At 48.7% G+C, this 20,746-nt stretch overlaps 1 pseudogene across 1 annotated transcript in view; it reads left to right on the top strand.

Annotated features, from left to right (window-relative positions):
- Positions 1-20,746, top strand: part of LOC311228508 (unconventional myosin-XVI-like) — a 190,184-nt pseudogene that overhangs the window by 39,036 nt on the left and 130,402 nt on the right. The window contains exon 3 of the transcript in view: positions 3,174-3,392. The product of the transcript in view is annotated as an unconventional myosin-XVI-like (transcript). The remainder of the gene's footprint in view (positions 1-3,173; positions 3,393-20,746) is intronic.

Here is a 20,746-nt window from a genome sequence, read left to right as displayed (position 1 = left end):
ATGCAAGGCTTCTATCCTCACTACAGCCGACCAGTGGGAGGCATAGTCTAGCAACATTCAAGACAGGGGAGGGAAGAATTGGAAATACGAAATTGGGATGGGAGAAAAATAGAAAATGGGAGAAAAAGTGGATAAAAAAAAATATATATATTTGAAGAAGATATGCTTATTTTAATCTAATTAAACCTCAAGTCTCACAGCAGAGAAAATCCAGTCTAAAGTTTGGCTGCATTTTGAACACCTTGGCAGTACTAGGTGTCACAAGGTGCCTTTTTTAAACAGATGTTTTTACTGTTAGCTGTTACAGTAAATATGTTCTTAAACATTCAATCTGTGACATGACTGCGTAGCACAGCGGAACAACAACACCATCATCAAATTTGCTGATGACACAGTAGTGGTGGGCCTGATCTCTGCCAACGACGAAAGGGCCTACCTGGAAGAGGTAGAGAACCTGTCACAGTGGTGTCAGGAGAACTGCCTCTCCCTGAACGTCAGCAAAACAAAAGAGATGATTGTGGACTTCAGGAGGTCGGGGGTCAAGGACTACAGCCCCCTCAGCATCGACGGGGCACCAGTTGAGAGAGTGAACAGTTTCAAGTACCTCGGAGCCCACATATCCGAGGACTTGACATGGACCACACACATTGACAGTGTTGTGAAGAAGGCACGACAACGCCTCTACTTCCTCAGGCGCCTAAGGAAGTTCCAAGTCAGTCAGAAGATCCTTAGGAACTTCTACTCATGTACAATAGAGAGCATCCTGACCGGCAACATCACCTCCTGGTTTGGGAATAGCACTGCACAAGACCGTAGCAGACTACAAAGAGTGACACGTTCAGCCGAACGCACAATTAGAGGGGGGCTTCCCACCCTCCAGAACATTTACAACAAGCGGTGCAAGGGGAAGGCTAAGAGAATTATTAAGGACTCGAGCCACCCGAACAACTGCCTCTTTGAACTGCTGCCGTCAGGCAAGCGATACCGGAGTCTTATGGCGAGCACAGAAAGACTCAGAAGGAGCTTCTATCCCCAGGCCATCAGGCTGCTAAACGAACAATAATCGCTAAACGAACAATAATCACTATGCAACAACCATCAAATGCACACAGCACACACACCCACACGCACACACACACTCACTCAAACAAACAACACACTGCAGCACCCACTCTCCACACTTTAGATCACACAAACACACTTACACTTTATATTTATTGATAAAGGATTTGCACTACAACTCGTACACCTACTGTGAATTGTACCTAAACTGCACCTCGTCCATTTATGCCTTGCACTATATAGTATTGTATATTAGTACACTGCACAGTATTGTATATTGTATGGTAACTACGTCTACGAACATTGTACATATGTCTAAACTGAACACTGTGACCTCTTTTTTTTTCTTCTAATTTTTACTATGTTTTTATTTCATACTTATCTTGTCATGCACAGTCTCTGGAGCGCAACAGTAAGAAGCATTTTGTACAAAAGTATTCTGTACTTCTGTATGACAACTATTAAAGAAACTTGAAAACTTGATCATTTTCTGACTTCCAGACATGAGTCTCTTATATTATAAACACAACAATGACATAAGAGAGAGAGAGAAGGAGAGAGAGAGAAGGGGAGAGAGAGAGGGAAGGAGAGAGAGATAAGGGGAGAGAGAGAGAGGGAAGGAGAGAGAAAGGGAATGAGAGAGAGAAAGGGAGAGAGAGATAAGGGGAGAAAGAGAGGGAAGGAGAGAAAGAAAGAGAGCGGGAGAGAGAAAGAGAGAGGAGAGAGAAAGAGAATGAGAGAGAGAAAGGGAGAGAGATAAGGAGATGGGAGCGAGATATAGAGATAGATAGAGAGAGGAGAGAAGGAGAAAGAGAAAGAGAGGAGAGATAGAAAGAGAGAAAGGGAGAGAAAGAGAGAGAGGAAATAGAGCGAAATATAGAGAGAGAGAAAGAGGGAGAGAGAGAGGAGAGAGAGAGAGAAGGAGATGGGAGCGAGAGAAAGAGAGAGAGAGGGAGAGAGAGAGGGAGAGAGATGGAGAGAGAGAGAGAAGGAGAGAGAGACGGAGATGGGAGCAAGAGAAAGACAGAGAGAGAAAGAGGGAGAGAAGGAGAGAGAGAAGGAAACGGAGAGAGAGAGAGAGAGAGAGAGAGAGAGAGAGAGAGAGAGAGAGAGAGAGAGAGAGAGAGAGAGAGAGAGAGGGAGTGTGGGCTGAAGAATGATGCCGTAGCGAGCCAAGCATAAAGCTTCTCCACATGAATGAATAGACAATGAACAACAGCCACTGTGTGCAATGCGCGCCTGTGTGTATGCGCTTGTGTCTGCGTGCGTTGTGCGTAGTGCGTTGTGCGTAGTGCTTACATGTCGGGGTACTGTAAGTGAATGACGTTAAGGGGGGGGGGGAGGGGCACATTGTATACGCGGGAGCCTGTGGAACGGAGAGTGACGTCGGTTTGAAGAGTGGTTGAAAAAAACACACACAGATGTTAAGTGTTTATTATGTGTGTGTTGTGGGCCAGAGGCGTCGTTTGACTTCAGCGTTTTGAAGGGAAAAAAACTCTCTCTTTGCGAGAGAGCAAAGAGCTCTTTGTGTTTCTTTTTGGTCCTTTTTCACAGGGGTAGCCAGCCGTACGGTATACAAACACCCTGACCAATCACACCACTTCGTCACACACACACACACACACACACACACACACACACACACACACACACACACACACACACACACACACACACACACACACACACACACACACACACACACACACACACACACACACACACACACACACACACACACACACACACACACACACACACACAGACGACATGATTTCACCGCTGGGCCTCGGTGAGTGTGTGTCACTGACGCCATGGAGAAGACGTCTCCTGCCTACCAATGCCTTTTTGTTTTGTTTTTCTCGCACCCTCTTACAGTCAACGACGCACATACTGTACACAGCGAGGAAAAAGCCAAACGGTTTCACAGCCCCCCCACACCAACCCCTGAAAAACAAGCTATTCCTCTTCGATTGGAGACACACAATCTGGCCATTCTCTTAATGTACTTAGCAGTCACTGTGTGAGTAATGCCTCTGTCTCTCCGTTTAACACCCCTATACACCCCACTCTTTCCCGTCTCTCCCTTCTCCCGTCTCCCGTTTCCACAGAACGCCCTCTCGGAGATGCTCAGTAAGCTGCAGGCGTGCACCCCGCACTTCGTCGAGTGCGTGCGTCCCAACGCCGGCGGCCGGCCCGACAGCTTCGACAGCTTCGACAGCTTCCACGTGTCGGCCCAGCTGCAGTACGTCGGGGTTCTGGAGATGGTGCGGATGATCCGCTACGGCTTCCCGGTCCGCCTGCCCTTCTCGGGCTTCCTCGCCAGGTCAGTGTGGGGGTGGTGTTCCGGTACCGGAAGTGACCAGAGGAGTCGCAAAATCAGAGACACGTTAGGTATCAAGCGGAATATACCGTTGAACGGACGGGGATTTTTGTCTCACAGTGATGTGAAAGACATGGCTGGCCTTAACCCCTTCACTGTGACATACAGAAGGTCAACCCTTTCACTGCCACATGACAAAGGGTTAACCCTCTCACTGCGACAATACAGAAGGTTAACCCGTTCACTACCACACTATATAAGGTTAACCATTTCACTACCACACTACAGCCGGTTAAAGGAAAACTCCAACATTTTGGGAAATTAGCTTATTTGCCATCTCCCCTGGAGTTCGACAAGAAGATACATACCTTTTTCTTCTCTGTGCATGCAGTAGGAGTAGGAAGACGTTGGGAACTAGGCTAATGGAGGAACCTACTTCCAGTGACTGACGCTAAGCTAGGCTAACGGTGCACGTCTTCCTACTCCTACTGCACGCACAGAGAAGAACAAAGGTATGTATCTTCTTGTCTAACTCCAGGGTAGATGGCAAATAAGCTAATCTCCCAAAATGTTGGAGTTTTCCTTTAACACTTCACAACCACACTGCAGATGGTTTGTAGTGTGGTAGTGAAAGGTTAACCTTCTGTAGTGTGGTAGTGAAAGGGTTAAAGGGGGATGTCACCCATTTTAAGAAGTCCCATAATGTTCTTCCTCCTGTGCTCTACCAGTTCAGTCATATGTATTGTTAGGGAAATTGCCTCCTTCACCATCACTGGTAGCACCCAAACTTGGCCTACAGGTTCAATGGCTGCCATACACTGGCACCAGGCACACATCACACTACACAATGACTACCATACACTGGCACCAGGCACACATCACACTACACAATGACTACCATACACTGGCACCAGGCACACATCACACTACACAATGACTACCATACACTGGCACCAGGCACACATCACACTACATAATGACTACCATACACTGGCACCAGGCACACATCACACTACACAATGGCTACCATACACTGGCACCAGGCACACATCACACTACACAATGGCTACCATACACTGGCACCAGGCACACATCACACTACACAATAACTACCATACACTGGCACCAGGCACACATCACACTACACAATGGCTACCATACACTGGCACCAGGCACACATCACACTACACAATGACTACCATACATTGGCACCAGGCACACATCACACTACACAATGACTACCATACACTGGCACCAGGCACACATCACACTACACAATGGCTACCATACACTGGCACCAGGCACACATCACACTACACAATGACTACCATACACTGGCACCAGGCACACATCACACTACACAATGACTACCATACACTGGCACCAGGCACACATCACACTACACAATGACTACCATACACTGGCACCAGGCACACATCACACTACACAATGACTACCATACACTGGCACCAGGCACACATCACACTACACAATGGCTACCATACACTGGCACCAGGCACACATCACACTACACAATGGCTACCATACACTGGCACCAGGCACACATCACACTACACAATGACTACCATACACTGGCACCAGGCACACATCACACTACACAATGGCTACCATACACTGGCACCAGGCACACATCACACTACACAATGACTACCATACACTGGCACCAGGCACACATCACACTACACAATGACTACCATACACTGGCAGCAGGCACACATCACACTACACAATGACTACCATACACTGGCACCAGGCACACATCACACTACACAATGACTACCATACACTGGCACCAGGCACACATCACACTACACAATGGCTACCATACACTGGCACCAGGCACACATCACACTACACAATGGCTACCATACACTGGCACCAGGCACACATCACACTACACAATGACTACCATACACTGGCACCAGGCACACATCACACTACACAATGACTACCATACACTGGCACCAGGCACACATCACACTACACAATGACTACCATACACTGGAACCAGGCACACATCACACTACACAATAGCTACCATACACTGGCACCAGGCACACATCACACTACACAATAGCTACCATACACTGGCACACATCACACTACACTATGACTACCATACACTGGCACCAGGCACACATCACACTACACAATGGCTACCATACACTGGCACCAGGCACACATCACACTACACAATGGCTACCATACACTGGCACCAGGCACACATCACACTACACAATGGCTACCATACACTGGCACCAGGCACACATCACACTACACAATGACTACCATACACTGGCACCAGACACACATCACACTACACAATGACTACCATACACTGGCACCAGGCACACATCACACTACACAATGACTACCATACACTGGCACCAGGCACACATCACACTACACAATGACTACCATACACTGGCACCAGGCACACATCACACTACACAATGACTACCATACACTGGCACCAGGCACACATCACACTACACAATGACTACCATACACTGGCACCAGGCACACATCACACTACACAATGGCTACCATACACTGGCACCAGGCACACATCACACTACACAATGGCTACCATACACTGGCACCAGGCACACATCACACTACACAATGACTACCATACACTGGCACCAGGCACACATCACACTACACAATGGCTACCATACACTGGCACCAGGCACACATCACACTACACAATGACTACCATACACTGGCACCAGACACACATCACACTACACAATGACTACCATACACTGGCACCAGGCACACATCACACTACACAATGACTACCATACACTGGCACCAGGCACACATCACACTACACAATGACTACCATACACTGGCACCAGGCTCACATCACACTACACAATGACTACCATACACTGGCACCAGGCACACATCACACTACACAATGGCTACCATACACTGGCACCAGGCACACATCACACTACACAATGGCTACCATACACTGGCACCAGGCACACATCACACTACACAATGACTACCATACACTGGCACCAGGCACACATCACACTACACAATGGCTACCATACACTGGCACCAGGCACACATCACACTACACAATGACTACCATACACTGGCACCAGGCACACATCACACTACACAATGACTACCATACACTGGCACCAGGCACACATCACACTACACAATGACTACCATACACTGGCACCAGGCACACATCACACTACACAATGACTACCATACACTGGCACCAGGCACACATCACACTACACAATGGCTACCATACACTGGCACCAGGCACACATCACACTACACAATGGCTACCATACACTGGCACCAGGCACACATCACACTACACAATGACTACCATACACTGGCACCAGGCACACATCACACTACACAATGACTACCATACACTGGCACCAGGCACACATCACACTACACAATAGCTACCATACACTGGCACACAGCACACTACACAATGACTAACATACACTGGCACCAGGCACACATCACACTACACAATGGCTACCATACACTGGCACCAGGCACACATCACACTACAAAATGGCTACCATACACTGGCACCAGGCACACATCACACTACACAATGACTACCATACACTGGCACCAGGCACACATCACACTACACAATGGCTACCATACACTGGCACCAGGCACACATCACACTACACAATGGCTACCATACACTGGCACCAGGCACACATCACACTACACAATGACTACCATACACTGGCACCAGGCACACATCACACTACACAATGACTACCATACACTGGCACCAGACACACATCACACTACACAATGACTACCATACACTGGCACCAGGCACACATCACACTACACAATGACTACCATACACTGGCACCAGGCACACATCACACTACACGATGACTACCATACACTGGCACCAGGCACACATCACACTACACAATGACTACCATACACTGGCACCAGGCACACATCACACTACACAATGGCTACCATACACTGGCACCAGGCACACATCACACTACACAATGACTACCATACACTGGCACCAGGCACACATCACACTACACAATGACTACCATACACTGGCACCAGGCACACATCACACTACACAATAGCTACCATACACTGGCACACAGCACACTACACAATGACTAACATACACTGGCACCAGGCACACATCACACTACACAATGGCTACCATACACTGGCACCAGGCACACATCACACTACAAAATGGCTACCATACACTGGCACCAGGCACACATCACACTACACAATGACTACCATACACTGGCACCAGGCACACATCACACTACACAATGGCTACCATACACTGGCACCAGGCACACATCACACTACACAATGGCTACCATACACTGGCACCAGGCACACATCACACTACACAATGACTACCATACACTGGCACCAGGCACACATCACACTACACAATGACTACCATACACTGGCACCAGACACACATCACACTACACAATGACTACCATACACTGGCACCAGGCACACATCACACTACACAATGACTACCATACACTGGCACCAGGCACACATCACACTACACGATGACTACCATACACTGGCACCAGGCACACATCACACTACACAATGACTACCATACACTGGCACCAGGCACACATCACACTACACAATGGCTACCATACACTGGCACCAGGCACACATCACACTACACAATGGCTACCATACACTGGCACCTGGCACACATCACACTACACAATGACTACCATACACTGGCACCAGGCACACATCACACTACACAATGGCTACCATACACTGGCACAAGGCACACATCACACTACACAATGGCTACCATACACTGGCACCAGGCACACATCACACTACACAATGACTACCATACACTGGCACCAGGCACACATCACACTACACAATGACTACCATACACTGGCACCAGACACACATCACACTACACAATGACTACCATACACTGGCACCAGGCACACATCACACTACACAATGACTACCATACACTGGCACCAGGCACACATCACACTACACAATGACTACCATACACTGGCACCAGACACACATCACACTACACAATGACTACCATACACTGGCACCAGGCACACATCACACTACACAATGACTACCATACACTGGCACCAGGCACACATCACGCTACACAATGACTACCATACACTGGCACCAGGCACACATCACACTACACAATGACTACCATACACTGGCACCAGGCACACATCACACTACACAATGACTACCATACACTGGCACCAGGCACACATCACACTACACAATGGCTACCATACACTGGCACCAGGCACACATCACACTACACAATGGCTACCATACACTGGCACCAGGCACACATCACACTACACAATGACTACCATACACTGGCACCAGGCACACATCACACTACACAATGACTACCATACACTGGCACCAGGCACACATCACACTACACAATGACTACCATACACTGGCACCAGGCACACATCACACTACACAATGACTACCATACACTGGAACCAGGCACACATCACACTACACAATAGCTACCATACACTGGCACCAGGCACACATCACACTACACAATAGCTACCATACACTGGCACACAGCACACTACACAATGACTAACATACACTGGCACCAGGCACACATCACACTACACAATGGCTACCATACACTGGCACCAGGCACACATCACACTACAAAATGGCTACCATACACTGGCACCAGGCACACATCACACTACACAATGACTACCATACACTGGCACCAGGCACACATCACACTACACAATGGCTACCATACACTGGCACCAGGCACACATCACACTACACAATGGCTACCATACACTGGCACCAGGCACACATCACACTACACAATGACTACCATACACTGGCACCAGGCACACATCACACTACACAATGACTACCATACACTGGCACCAGACACACATCACACTACACAATGACTACCATACACTGGCACCAGGCACACATCACACTACACAATGACTACCATACACTGGCACCAGGCACACATCACACTACACGATGACTACCATACACTGGCACCAGGCACACATCACACTACACAATGACTACCATACACTGGCACCAGGCACACATCACACTACACAATGGCTACCATACACTGGCACCAGGCACACATCACACTACACAATGGCTACCATACACTGGCACCAGGCACACATCACACTACACAATGACTACCATACACTGGCACCAGGCACACATCACACTACACAATGGCTACCATACACTGGCACCAGGCACACATCACACTACACAATGGCTACCATACACTGGCACCAGGCACACATCATACTACACAATGACTACCATACACTGGCACCAGGCACACATCACACTACACAATGACTACCATACACTGGCACCAGACACACATCACACTACACAATGACTACCATACACTGGCACCAGGCACACATCACACTACACAATGACTACCATACACTGGCACCAGGCACACATCACACTACACAATGACTACCATACACTGGCACCAGACACACATCACACTACACAATGACTACCATACACTGGCACCAGGCACACATCACACTACACAATGACTACCATACACTGGCACCAGGCACACATCACGCTACACAATGACTACCATACACTGGCACCAGGCACACATCACACTACACAATGACTACCATACACTGGCACCAGGCACACATCACACTACACAATGACTACCATACACTGGCACCAGGCACACATCACACTACACAATGGCTACCATACACTGGCACCAGGCACACATCACACTACACAATGGCTACCATACACTGGCACCAGGCACACATCACACTACACAATGACTACCATACACTGGCACCAGGCACACATCACACTACACAATGGCTACCATACACTGGCACCAGGCACACATCACACTACACAATGACTACCATACACTGGCACCAGACACACATCACACTACACAATGACTACCATACACTGGCACCAGGCACACATCACACTACACAATGACTACCATACACTGGCACCAGGCACACATCACACTACACAATGACTACCATACACTGGCACCAGGCTCACATCACACTACACAATGACTACCATACACTGGCACCAGGCACACATCACACTACACAATGGCTACCATACACTGGCACCAGGCACACATCACACTACACAATGGATACCATACACTGGCACCAGGCACACATCACACTACACAATGACTACCATACACTGGCACCAGGCACACATCACACTACACAATGGCTACCATACACTGGCACCAGGCACACATCACACTACACAATGACTACCATACACTGGCATCAGGCACACATCACACTACACAATGCCTACCATACACTGGCACCAGGCACACATCACACTACACAATGACTACCATACACTGGCACCAGGCACACATCACACTACACAATGGCTACCATACACTGGCACCAGGCACACATCACACTACACAATGGCTACCATACACTGGCACCAGGCACACATCACACTACACAATGACTACCATACACTGGCACCAGGCACACATCACACTACACAATGACTGCCATACACTGGCACCAGGCACACATCACACTACACAATGACTACCATACACTGGAACCAGGCACACATCACACTACACAATAGCTACCATACACTGGCACCAGGCACACATCACACTACACAATAGCTACCATACACTGGCACACAGCACACTACACAATGACTACCATACACTGGCACCAGACACACATCACACTACACAATGACTACCATACACTGGCACCAGGCCCACATCACACTACACAATGACTACCATACACTGGCACCAGGCACACATCACACTACACAATGACTACCATACACTGGCACCAGGCACACATCACACTACACAATGGCTACCATACACTGGCACCAGGCACACATCACACTACACAATGGCTACCATACACTGGCACCAGGCACACATCACACTACACAATGACTACCATACACTGGCACCAGGCCCACATCACACTACACAATGACTACCATACACTGGCACCAGGCACACATCACACTACACAATGACTACCATACACTGGCACCAGGCACACATCACACTACACAATGGCTACCATACACTGGCACCAGGCACACATCACACTACACAATGGCTACCATACACTGGCACCAGGCACACATCACACTACACAATGACTACCATACACTGGCACCAGGCACACATCACACTACACAATGACTACCATACACTGGAACCAGGCACACATCACACTACACAATAGCTACCATACACTGGCACCAGGCACACATCACACTACACAATAGCTACCATACACTGGCACACATCACACTACACAATGACTACCATACACTGGCACCAGGCACACATATCACTACACAATGGCTACCATACACTGGCACCAGGCACACATCACACTACATAATGGCTACCATACACTGGCACCAGGCACACATCACACTACACAATGGCTACCATACACTGGCACCAGGCACACATCACACTACACAATGACTACCATACACTGGCACCAGACACACATCACACTACACAATGACTACCATACACTGGCACCAGGCACACATCACACTACACAATGACTACCATACACTGGCACCAGGCACACATCACACTACACAATGACTACCATACACTGGAACCAGGCACACATCACACTACACAATAGCTACCATACACTGGCACCAGGCACACATCACACTACACAATAGCTACCATACACTGGCACACATCACACTACACAATGACTACCATACACTGGCACCAGGCACACATATCACTACACAATGGCTACCATACACTGGCACAAGGCACACATCACACTACATAATGGCTACCATACACTGGCACCAGGCACACATCACACTACACAATGGCTACCATACACTGGCACCAGGCACACATCACACTACACAATGACTACCATACACTGGCACCAGACACACATCACACTACACAATGACTACCATACACTGGCACCAGGCACACATCACACTACACAATGACTACCATACACTGGCACCAGGCACACATCACACTACACAATAGCTACCATACACTGGCACCAGGCACACATCACACTACACAATAGCTACCATACACTGGCACACATCACACTACACAATGACTACCATACACTGGCACCAGGCACACATCACACTACGCAATGGCTACTATACACTGGCACCAGGCACACATCACAGTACACAATGACAACCATACACTGGCACCAGGCACACATCACACTACACAATGACTACCATACACTGGCACCAGGCACACATCACACTACACAATGACTACCATACACTGGCACCAGGCACACATCACACTACACAATGACTACCATACACTGGCACCAGGCACACATCACACTACACAATGACTACCATACACTGGCACCAGGCACACATCGCACTACACAATGACTACCATACACTGGCACCAGGCACACATCACACTACACAATGACTACCATACACTGGCACCAGGCACACATCACACTACACAATGACTACCATACAATGGCACCAGGCACACATCACACTACACAATAGCTACCATACACTGGCACCAGGCACACATCACACTACACAATAGCTACCATACACTGGCACACATCACACTACACAATGACTACCATACACTGGCACCAGGCACACATCACACTACACAATGGCTACTATACACTGGCACCAGGCACACATCACAGTACACAATGACAACCATACACTGGCACCAGGCACACATCACACTACACAATGACTACCATACACTGGCACCAGGCACACATCACACTACACAATGACTACCATACACTGGCACCAGGCACACATCACACTACACAATGACTACCATACACTGGCACCAGGCACACATCACACTACACAATGACTACCATACACTGGCACCAGGCACACATCACACTACACAATGACTACCATACACTGGCACCAGGCACACATCACACTACACAATGGCTACCATACACTGGCACCAGGCACACATCACACTACACAATGGCTACCATACACTGGCACCAGGCACACATCACACTACACAATGACTACCATACACTGGCACCAGGCACACATCACACTACACAATGACTACCATACACTGGCACCAGGCACACATCACACTACACAATAGCTACCATACACTGGCACCAGGCACACATCACACTACACAATAGCTACCATACACTGGCACACATCACACTACACAATGACTACCATACACTGGCACCAGGCACACATCACACTACACAATGGCTACTATACACTGGCACCAGGCACACATCACAGTACACAATGACAACCATACACTGGCACCAGGCACACATCACACTACACAATGACTACCATACACTGGCACCAGGCACACATCACACTACACAATGACTACCATACACTGGCACCAGGCACACATCACACTACACAATGACTACCATACACTGGCACCAGGCACACATCACACTACACAATGACTACCATACACTGGCACCAGGCACACATCGCACTACACAATGACTACCATACACTGGCACCAGGCACACATCACACTACACAATGACTACCATACACTGGCACCAGGCACACATCACACTACACAATGACTACCATACAATGGCACCAGGCACACATCACACTACACAATAGCTACCATACACTGGCACCAGGCACACATCACACTACACAATAGCTACCATACACTGGCACACATCACACTACACAATGACTACCATACACTGGCACCAGGCACACATCACACTACACAATGGCTACTATACACTGGCACCAGGCACACATCACAGTACACAATGACAACCATACACTGGCACCAGGCACACATCACACTACACAATGACTACCATACACTGGCACCAGGCACACATCACACTACACAATGACTACCATACACTGGCACCAGGCACACATCACACTACACAATGACTACCATACACTGGCACCAGGCACACATCACACTACACAATGACTACCATACACTGGCACCAGGCACACATCACACTACACAATGACTACCATACACTGGCACCAGGCACACATCACACTACACAATGGCTACCATACACTGGCACCAGGCACACATCACACTACACAATGGCTACCATACACTGGCACCAGGCACACATCACACTACACAATGACTACCATACACTGGCACCAGGCACACATCACACTACACAATGGCTACCATACACTGGCACCAGGCACACATCACACTACACAATGACTACCATACACTGGCACCAGGCACACATCACACTACACAATGACTACCATACACTGGCACCAGGCACACATCACACTACACAATGACTACCATACACTGGCACCAGGCACACATCACACTACACAATGACTACCATACACTGGCACCAGGCACACATCACACTACACAATGGCTACCATACACTGGCACCAGGCACACATCACACTACACAATGGCTACCATACACTGGCACCAGGCACACATCACACTACACAATGCCTACCATACACTGGCACCAGGCACACATCACACTACACAATGAGTACCATACACTGGCACCAGGCACACATCACACTACACAATGACTACCATACACTGGAACCAGGCACACATCACACTACACAATAGCTACCATACACTGGCACCAGGCACACATCACACTACACAATAGCTACCATACACTGGCACCAGGCACACATCACACTACACAATGACTACCATACACTGGCACCAGGCACACATCACACTACACAATGGCTACTATACACTGGCACCAGGCACACATCACAGTACACAATGACAACCATACACTGGCACCAGGCACACATCACACTACACAATGACTACCATACACTGGCACCAGGCACACATCACACTACACAATGACTACCATACACTGGCACCAGGCACACATCACACTACACAATGACTACCATACAATGGCACCAGGCACACATCACACTACACAATAGCTACCATACACTGGCACCAGGCACACATCACACTACACAATAGCTACCATACACTGGCACACATCACACTACACAATGACTACCATACACTGGCACCAGGCACACATCACACTACACAATGGCTACTATACACTGGCACCAGGCACACATCACAGTACACAATGAAACCATACACTGGCACCAGGCACACATCACACTACACAATGACTACCATACACTGGCACCAGGCACACATCACACTACACAATGACTACCATACACTGGCACCAGGCACACATCACACTACACAATGACTACCATACACTGGCACCAGGCACACATCACACTACACAATGACTACCATACACTGGCACCAGGCACACATCACACTACACAATGACTACCATACACTGGCACCAGGCACACATCACACTACACAATGGCTACCATACACTGGCACCAGGCACACATCACACTACACAATGGCTACCATACACTGGCACCAGGCACACATCACACTACACAATGACTACCATACACTGGCACCAGGCACACATCACACTACACAATGGCTACCATACACTGGCACCAGGCACACATCACACTACACAATGACTACCATACACTGGCACCAGGCACACATCACACTACACAATGGCTACCATACACTGGCACCAGGCACACATCACACTACACAATGACTACCATACACTGGCACCAGGCACACATCACACTACACAATGACTACCATACACTGGCACCAGGCACACATCACACTACACAATGACTACCATACACTGGCACCAGGCACACATCACACTACACAATGACTACCATACACTGGCACCAGGCACACATCACACTACACAATGGCTACCATACACTGGCACCAGGCACACATCACACTACACAATGACTACCATACACTGGCACCAGGCACACATCACACTACACAATGGCTACCATACACTGGCACCAGGCACACATCACACTACACAATGACTACCATACACTGGCACCAGGCACACATCACACTACACAATGGCTACCATACACTGGCACCAGGCACACATCACACTACACAATGACTACCATACACTGGCACCAGGCACACATCACACTACACAATGACTACCATACACTGGCACCAGGCACACATCACACTACACAATGACTACCATACACTGGCACCAGGCACACATCACACTACACAATGACTACCATACAATGGCACCAGGCACACATCACACTACACAATAGCTACCATACACTGGCACCAGGCACACATCACACTACACAATAGCTACCATACACTGGCACACATCACACTACACAATGACTACCATACACTGGCACCAGGCACACATCACACTACACAATGGCTACTATACACTGGCACCAGGCACACATCACAGTACACAATGACAACCATACACTGGCACCAGGCACACATCACACTACACAATGACTACCATACACTGGCACCAGGCACACATCACACTACACAATGACTACCATACACTGGCACCAGGCACACATCACTTTACACAATGACTACCATACACTGGCACCAGGCACACATCACACTACACAATGACTACCATACACTGGCACCAGGCACACATCACACTACACAATGACTACCATACACTGGCACCAGGCACACATCACACTACACAATGGCTACCATACACTGGCACCAGGCACACATCACACTACACAATGGCTACCATACACTGGCACCAGGCACACATCACACTACACAATGACTACCATACACTGGCACCAGGCACACATCACACTACACAATGGCTACCATACACTGGCACACATCACACTACACAATGACTACCATACACTGGCACCAGGCACACATCACACTACACAATGGCTACTATACACTGGCACCAGGCACACATCACAGTACACAATGACAACCATACACTGGCACCAGGCACACATCACACTACACAATGACTACCATACACTGGCACCAGGCACACATCACACTACACAATGACTACCATACACTGGCACCAGGCACACATCACACTACACAATGACTACCATACACTGGCACCAGGCACACATCACACTACACAATGACTACCATACACTGGCACCAGGCACACATCACACTACACAATGACTACCATACACTGGCACCAGGCACACATCACACTACACAATGGCTACCATACACTGGCACCAGGCACACATCACACTACACAATGGCTACCATACACTGGCACCAGGCACACATCACACTACACAATGACTACCATACACTGGCACCAGGCACACATCACACTACACAATGGCTACCATACACTGGCACCAGGCACACATCACACTACACAATGACTACCATACACTGGCACCAGGCACACATCACACTACACAATGGCTACCATACACTGGCACCAGGCACACATCACACTACACAATGACTACCATACACTGGCACCAGGCACACATCACACTACACAATGACTACCATACACTGGCACCAGGCACACATCACACTACACAATGACTACCATACACTGGCACCAGGCACACATCACACTACACAATGACTACCATACACTGGCACCAGGCACACATCACACTACACAATGGTTACCATACACTGGCACCAGGCACACATCACACTACACAATGGCTACCATACACTGGCACCAGGCACACATCACACTACACAATGCCTACCATACACTGGCACCAGGCACACATCACACTACACAATGACTACCATACACTGGCACCAGGCACACATCACACTACACAATGACTACCATACACTGGAACCAGGCACACATCACACTACACAATAGCTACCATACACTGGCACCAGGCACACATCACACTACACAATAGCTACCATACACTGGCACACATCACACTACACAATGACTACCATACACTGGCACCAGGCACACATCACACTACACAATGGCTACCATACACTGGCACCAGGCACACATCACACTACACAATGGCTACCATACACTGGCACCAGGCACACATCACACTACACAATGCCTACCATACACTGGCACCAGGCACACATCACACTACACAATGACTACCATACACTGGCACCAGGCACACATCACACTACACAATGACTACCATACACTGGAACCAGGCACACATCACACTACACAATAGCTACCATACACTGGCACCAGGCACACATCACACTACACAATAGCTACCATACACTGGCACACATCACACTACACAATGACTACCATACACTGGCACCAGGCACACATCACACTACACAATGGCTACCATACACTGGCACCAGGCACACATCACACTACACAATGGCTACCATACACTGGCACCAGGCACACATCACACTACACAATGACTACCATACACTGGCACCAGGCACACATCACACTACACAATGACTACCATACACTGGCACCAGGCACACATCACACTACACAATGACTACCATACACTGGCACCAGGCACACATCACACTACACAATGACTACCATACACTGGCACCAGGCACACATCACACTACACAATGACTACCATACACTGGCACCAGGCACACATCACACTACACAATGACTACCATACACTGGCACCAGGCACACATCACACTACACAATGACTACCATACACTGGCACCAGGCACACATCACACTACACAATGGCTACCATACACTGGCACCAGGCACACATCACACTACACAATGGCTACCATACACTGGCACCAGGCACACATCACACTACACAATGGCTACCTTACACTGGCACCAGGCACACATCACACTACCCAATGGCTACCATACACTGGCACCAGGCACACATCACACTACACAATGGCTACCATACACTGGCACCAGGCACACATCACACTACACAATGACTATCATACACTGGCACCAGGCACACATCACACTACACAATGGCTACCATACACTGGCACCAGGCACACATCACACTACACAATGACTACCATACACTGGCACCAGGCACACATCACACTACACAATGGCTACCATACACTGGCACCAGGCACACATCACACTACACAATGACTACCATACACTGGCACCAGGCACACATCACACTACACAATGACTACCATACACTGGCACCAGGCACACATCACACTACACAATGACTACCATACACTGGCACCAGGCACACATCACACTACACAATGACTACCATACACTGGCACCAGGCACACATCACACTACACAATGGCTACCATACACTGGCACCAGGCACACATCACACTACACAATGGCTACCATACACTGGCACCAGGCACACATCACACTACACAATGGCTACCATACACTGGCACCAGGCACACATCACACTACACAATGACTACCATACACTGGCACCAGGCACACATCATACTACACAATGACTACCATACACTGGCACCAGGCACACATCACACTACACAATAGCTACCATACACTGGCACCAGGCACACATCACACTACACAATAGCTACCATACACTGGCACACATCACACTACACAATGACTACCATACACTGGCACCAGGCACACATCACACTACACAATGGCTACTATACACTGGCACCAGGCACACATCACAGTACACAATGACAACCATACACTGGCACCAGGCACACATCACACTACACAATGACTACCATACACTGGCACCAGGCACACATCACACTACACAATGACTACCATACACTGGCACCAGGCACACATCACACTACACAATGACTACCATACACTGGCAACAGGCACACATCCCACTACACAATGACTACCATGCACTGGCACCAGGCACACATCACACTACACAATGACTACCATACACTGGCACCAGGCACACATCACACTACACAATGACTATCATACACTGGCACCAGGCACACATCACACTACACAATGACTACCATACACTGGCACCAGGCACACATCACACTACACAATAGCTACCATACACTGGCACCAGGCACACATCACACTACACAATAGCTACCATACACTGGCACACATCACACTACACAATGACTACCATACACTGGCACCAGGCACACATCACACTACACAATGGCTACTATACACTGGCACCAGGCACACATCACAGTACACAATGACAACCATACACTGGCACCAGGCACACATCACACTACACAATGACTACCATACACTGGCACCAGGCACACATCACACTACACAATGACTACCATACACTGGCACCAGGCACACATCACACTACACA

The sequence above is a fragment of the Notolepis coatsorum genome, assembly GCF_963971535.1.
Source record: "Notolepis coatsorum genome assembly, chromosome: 5".
Classification (NCBI taxonomy): domain Eukaryota; kingdom Metazoa; phylum Chordata; class Actinopteri; order Aulopiformes; family Paralepididae; genus Notolepis; species Notolepis coatsorum.
The sequence above is the reverse complement of the archived record's forward strand: the minus strand, read 5'-3'. Positions and strand labels throughout refer to the sequence as shown.